Genomic DNA, 7,004 nt, shown 5'->3' on the forward strand with positions numbered 1-7,004 from the left:
TCTTTCCTCTCTCCCTCTCTGGTTCCCTGGGTCTGTTTCTCCCCTAGACTGTCTCTAGATTGTGTCTGACCCAGATTGGTTATCTGAGCTTCAGGGTCCAAGCCTGGATCCTGGCAACACCCATAAGCTTGACCACTCATCCTCAATGTGCCAATTAGAAAGACAGCTAATAGTAAAATTCGGAGAAAAGAGATTTACATAACGTGTCTGGCCTCACCGAGAAGAGGAGCATAGAGGTCCTGTGCCCCACCCCACCCACCCCCGCCCAAGTTGATTTTCAGAGCCTTGGGTTTAAAAAGAGAGAGATGCACAGCTAAGTGGTTCCTGTGGCTGGGATCCAGTCTCTCTTGCAAGGTGGTCTGACAAGCTATGAAACGGGGACATCTCTTCCTGGGAGGCAAGCTCCCTCCAAGCTGCTCCAGGCTTCAGTCTTTGGCTTTCCCAGCTTAAGACTCCTGGGGAGTTTTAATTCTTCAGGGTCTGATAGCAGAAGGAAGCAAACACAGGTGTCTCCAGAACACCCTCCCCTGACAAGAGTGTTGCTGACACTCTGACACTGCCCTTTCCTCTGTCTTCCTGTGATCTTGATTTTCCTACCTAACTAGCTGTTGTTCTCCACCCATCACTTAGTATACTCCCTCCCTACCGCCCCGAAATCCTCGGATTCTCCTTCTGTTTTGACCACTAGAATCTTTTTCCTTTGAAACTAATATTTTTATATAGGTATATGTATGTGTGCGCGGCACAAGTGCACACACGCACACATGCATGCACATGTGTACAGAGGTTGGTTCTCTCTTTCCACCATGTGGGTTCTGGGGACTGTGTGCAGGTTGTGAGGTCAGGCAGCAAGCACTTTCACCAGCTGAGCCAACTCACCAGCACCCAGTGGTCCTTTGGAATGCAGTTGTCTAAGAACCTCCCAGCTTTCTCCTGGCAATACTTGCCACAAACCTATAAGTGGCAGATGACAGGAGCAGAGGGTGAGTGAGTCAGAGAGTGCCAGCCCTGTGAATCTGAAGGACAGGTGCACGGTGAGGCTTGATAAAGTGGGGAGAGGAGAACAATGCTGAGCTTCCACATCACCAAACATCCAGATGCTCTACAGAGAGACTCTCCCACCCTGCAGACTGGGAAATAGATCCCTCAGGGAGTGATTGATAGCCCAAGGCCCTGCAGCTGGTTTCATCAGTAACTAAATAGACATTCATAGTAGTGTGAAGCCATCAGCCCATCCACTAGTCTTGGAGGTAGGACTGATTGACCTTGCGGGCCCCCATCTGGGTCAGGAGCCCTGAGCTGTCCTCCAGGATATTCTTAAAAGCTACCCCACTCTCTGGAGCTGACTCACACTGTGAAGCTGTTTTTATTCAACTGTTGGACCATGGTGAGGGGCTTTGGTTCAAAGATACTTTCCCATCATTGCCAACAGAGGACAGGATTGAGCTTTCTGAAGCTGGACAGCAAAGGCATCTTGGAGACAGATGCTGAGCCTCAGCTTCGGGAGATTAATGGGCTCACCGAAGAAGAGCCTGAACCAGCTTGCACTCCATTAGTCAGAGTGGATTAGGGAGGCAGAGAGGTCTGGCAAGGCTGGTGGGGAGAGCAAGCAGCAGAAAGATGCTACCATTCTCTGAATTCTCTTACCCCCACAGTGGTTCACTCTCTCCTGTGGTGAAAGCCAGCTTAGTGGGGCTAGCTAGAGGGGGTGACACTGCAAAAGACTGTCCAAGCAGAGCATTTGTGTGTGTGCATGTGTGTGTGTTCGTGCATACGTGTGTGTGTGTGTGTGTGTGTGTGTGTGTGCATGTGTGTCCACGCATGGGCATCAACCACTCCACACATTTAACAACCAGGTGGTTTTTCTTACAGAAAAAACAATACATTTGAGGGTTCAATGAATGGAGGTGGAGAGCTGATTTTCGAACTAGGAGTGCTGTTAATTGTCCACCTTCTCACTTTTAGGGAACATGTAGGCAGGAGAGTTGGTGCATCCATCGCTGTCTTCCAGCACAAGGATGCTGAAAAGCATGGCATCTGCACCTGAGGATGTCTAGTTACTCCTTGGACCAGGGTGGAGCATGTGTCACCAAACAGTCCCATATTGGTTATGTTTCTCATTGCTACGATAAAATATCTGGCAAAAACAAGTGATGCAAGAAAAGGGTTAGTCTGGCTCACAGTTTGGGGGAACACAGTCCATCGTGGCAGGAAGGTGTGCTGGAAGGAGTATGAGATGGCTGGTCACGTTGTAGCCACAGTCCGGAAGAAAAGAGATGAATTCTGGTGCTCGCAGATAGCTTACTTCCTTTCCACTTATATTTAGTCATAGTGCCATGCACATTCAGGGCCAGTCTTCCATCCTGAGCTTAACTGGAGAGCCCCTTACAGTTACACTCAGAGATGTGTCTCCCAGGTGATTCTAAGTCTTTTAAGAAGGCAGGGAGGACTAACCACCACCACATCCCTCATCCCACTGCTGCTTTGTCTGCCTGTCCTTCTACTAGGCTCTCTTATCAATCCCAAGGCAGCTTTAGACTTCTCTGTGGCAGCAGGGTGGGTGATTTAGAACAATCCCTCATCAACATTCGTTGTCACCGCCCCTCTGCAAGCTTCTTTAACTCCAGCTTTGCACCATGGAAAAAGCTCTTCAGTATAATTGCCACATGGGCGCGATGTGCAAAGACTGGACTTGTCAGGTGTGAGCAGCACTCAGGGCTGCTGCCGCAGGGTAGCCTGGTAGCAACCAGGGATAACATCTCACCAAGAGTGAAGCACCATATAAATGGAGTTTTTAAATGTAGTGTGCACACAGCAAAGTACTAGCCAGCCACAAAGGAAGAATGAAATGCATTTGCAGCAAAATGTCTGGAACCAGAAGACATCATATGTAGCAAAATCAGCCAGGTGGAGGCACACATTGCACAGTTCTCTTGCATATGGAAAACAGTCAGTCTGGAAGTGGAAAAGGCACAACCAGGGGCTGGTAGGATTCGAGATGAATGGGCAAGGCAGATTAATATACGCTGCACACATACGAAAATGTCACTGGGGTCCCATTTACTAATATTTAATAATTTTAAAAGACTGAATCATTGTGGAATGACTGCCACACTATCACTTTGTTACCTCAAACATTTAATTTTTTTGGGTGATCAAAACATTTTAAATCCACTGTCTTAGCAAACTTTGAATTTTCGGCACTCAGTATACAGCGACTTTCACTATTCTGTGCAATTGACCAAGGGTGTAAGTGTGTGTGTGTGTGCGTGTGTGTGTGATGACTATTCCTCTTATCTTACCAAGTCTGTATATGCTCTGATTGCCATCAATTCATTTTCTCAAGGGAGAAAATGTCCTATTAACAAAAGTCTAATGTGTTGATGAGAAAATTACAGGCTGGAGCTACATTTAAAAAGAGACTCTGGATGAAAGAACAGGTCCAGCCCCCAGCTTCATCTTCTAATTATACCTGGCAGATTAGTGACTTCCCAATTGGACTCCAGCAAGGGGCAATGCCTGGTGGGGACAACCCAATCATGGGCCATAGGCCCCCCTGACAGGTTCAAGCAAACTGCTTAGACTCAGTGAAGAAAAGAGTTTTACAAACCATGGGTGAAGTGTTGAAGGTCTGCCCAAAGACATCTTGATATTCTGAATGGGTGACTTGTGCCTTAGACGACTGGTCTACTTTACAAAACGGCACGGACAGGTGACCAAACAACAGAAATTTGTTTTCTCACAGTCCTGGAGGATAGAAGTCTGAAACTAGGATAGCACATGAGCCAGGTCTTCTGAGAGCTGTCCCAGGCTTGCAGAGGATTGCCTTCTTGTAGAAGATCGCCATTGTTCTGCACAGGTGCAGCAGCCATCTCTCACTTTCTCCTCTCATAGGCTAACAACTCTATGAGATGGGGGCTGCAGGTACGGAGTCTCTATGGTCAACTTGAGCTGACAGAGAGACACTGGTGATGCACACAGCTGGTGCGCCTGTGAGAGCACTCCAGAGGGACGGCCATGGGTGACCACAACTAAACCCTAAGACACTGCCTTGAACGTGGGCGGAACCAGCAGAGAGAACGTTGGCCAGCCTGCACAAGCTCCACTCGTCTCAGAAACTGTGTCTATGGTCACTGCAGCCATGGACATCAGGTCCCGGCACTTGCCATCTTCTGTTTCCCCACGGTCACTGTCCTGTGTACATGAAGTTAAAGTTCGCCGTTTCCATTTGCTTTCTCTCAGTGACCAATGGTGACGAGCATCTTTCGTGTGTGCTTGCCTATTTGTATATCTTCTCTAAAGAGATGATGACTCAGATCTGTCAAGTCTTTTTAAGTGTGACTCTCTGCCTCCTGGTTGAGTTCTCAGTCTTGGACTTGCTAGACACAGCACTTGCAAAGGATTTTGTTTCGGTTTGTAGGTCTGCTGTTTACTCTCTTCAAAATGCACAAAATTTTAATTTTGTTGAAATTCTACTTACATTTTTCTTTTATTGTTTGTATTTGGGTATCACATCTAAGATCTCACAAGAAATTTCAAGGTCATGAAGATTTTACCTGTTCTGTCTGTCTTTCTTTCTTTCTTTCTTTCTTTCCTTCCTTCCTTCCTTCCTCCCTTCCTCCTTTCTTTCTTTCTTTCTTTCTTTCTTTCTTTCTTTCTTTCTTTCTTTCTTTTTTTGTCAATTAGACACAAGTTCCACAAGTTCTGGGAAGAGGGAAACTCAGCAGAGAAAATGTCCCCACAAGATCGGCCTGTGGGACATTTTCTTGATTAATGGTTGATGTGGGAGGACCCAATCCACTACGGAAGGTACCAAGCCTGGGCAAGTGGTCCTGGGGTCTACAAGAAATCAGGCTGAGCTACCCACAAGGATTAAGTCAATAATTCTGTTTTCCCATAGTCTCTGCATCATTTTCTGCCTCAAGTTCCTGTTCTGACTTCTTTCACTGGAACTTGAGAGTTTGAAGCTGAAATCACCAGTCTCCTCCCCAAGTTGCTTTTGATTGGGGTTTAATCACAGCAACAGAAACCTTAATTAAGATATCACCTATGTTTTATTTTTAGTTTTTTTTATGGTTATAGCTCTAACATTTAGATTTTTGATCCACGTTGAGGGAATTTTTGAGTATAATATGAACGTTAAACCATTTGCATGTAAATACCCAGCTGCATACACAGGAAGCTTCCACGGTGGATAATGTTTAGGCAGAAACCTGAATGAAGAGTATGGTAAAACAATGTTCATGTCTGGCAGGTAGAAAGAACAGCAACTGGAGACCAGGCGAAAACAAATATTAAAATAACAACAACAATATCAAGAAATAAGAATAGATGTTCTTGTTGAAAAGTCATCTGTGAAACTCCAGAAGAAAAACAACTTCAAATATGAGGCAGATAAAACTAAAACAAACCACTAAGCCATAAGCAGATCCAGAAGCAGGACATTAATACAAAACAAGATCCTGATTTCAAAGAAAAACGTAGCAGGCTGGGGCTCTAGCTCAGGGGAAGATGCCTGCCTAACATGCACAAGGCCTTGGGTTCCATCTCAGCACTGCAGGGAAAAAATGAAAGGATCACAGCATTTTTCAGAGACCAGGTAGCACAGTGAGTCAATGGGGGAGAAAAGACAAAGGGATACCAAACACAGCTCTCCTTTCTCAGGTTGTCTGCTGTCTGTCTATGTCAGCTCACCACATGGACGGTCTTTCACTCAGAATAGAAAATATCCATGTGAAGCCTTCTGTGGTGATATTTTGTTTGTGCTCTATCACAGCCTTCTACAGGACACCAGACTAACCCATAGCACTCAGCAGTGTTGCAAAGGAATTTCTCTGCTCACTAAATATCACACATTTGCAGACGATGACAACACGTGTCCTGAAATTAATACATAGGTCGAATAAAAAACGAAATAAATGTTCAGGCCAAACCAAGAAGCAGAGAGACAGAAAGACCCAGTCCAACATTTACAAACTGACAGAGACAAACCTGTCGCAGCCAGTCTTGTTCGTCCCAGAGATGTACTTCAGCGGATTAATGATTTAGGAAATGTATTTCTGTAATTCACTACATTAACAGATTAAAGGCAAAAACATGATTATCTAAATGGATGCAGAAAAAGCATTTGGTACTATCTAGTAGTGTTCATTCATCATTTAAAAGTTTAACCATCTGGGCATCTTCTGCTTGACAAAATGATCTGCTAAAAACCTACAGAAAGTCCTGCACCCAGTGTGGAGTTAAAATAATCCATATGCTAAAGTGGTATGTTTGAGTATGTATGTTGGATGCTTTGTCTGTTGGTGGGTTGGTGTTTGTTTGGATTGGGGTAGCGCCATTCCTTCTGGCATACTTTGACAGGAACAGAAGTAGACAAAATCTTACAGCATTTGGTGACTTTGAATCTTTGCGGGCTTCTGAAGATGAAATTCTTCCACTTTGGTTCAGCAGAAGTCCTTCAAGCTGATTCCTTTTGTTGGCTTTCTGGCTTTCTTCCTTCCAGACACTGTTCTTATCTTAGGTATCCCTTGCTGTGGACTTCTTTAAGGAACTCTTTGTGTTAATTGCTACCTAGAGACCATAATTTGTATCTAATTGTGTGGTTGAATTGCTATTCTTCAGAATCTTTACAGTGGACAAAGACAAGGTCAAAATTTTGTAAAAAGAGCTAAAAATGTCCAACTCAAATAATGAATTAATTTTAACGCTACCTTTTTGCTTCCCTGAAAGTCTGGACTGCCAGATTATCAATAGCTAATATGACTAAACTAAGTAAAATAATAAACTACAGTTTATTTGCTTTATATTTGCTTGAAGTATGAGCCAGCAATGAAAAATGTTACATATTGTTTCTTTTGTAGGATACAAAAAGCATAATTTTCTATTAAAATATGAAAGAGGACAGTTCTCTCGCCATCTGAAACTAAGCAGCCAGCGCCTTATTCTACATTTTTAAAATTCACTCATTTTGCCCTTTTTGGTAGTGTTACCATTGTAATTAT

The sequence above is a fragment of the Myodes glareolus genome, chromosome 9 (genome assembly GCF_982192425.1).
Source record: "Myodes glareolus chromosome 9, mMyoGla1.1, whole genome shotgun sequence".
Lineage (NCBI taxonomy): Eukaryota > Metazoa > Chordata > Mammalia > Rodentia > Cricetidae > Myodes > Myodes glareolus.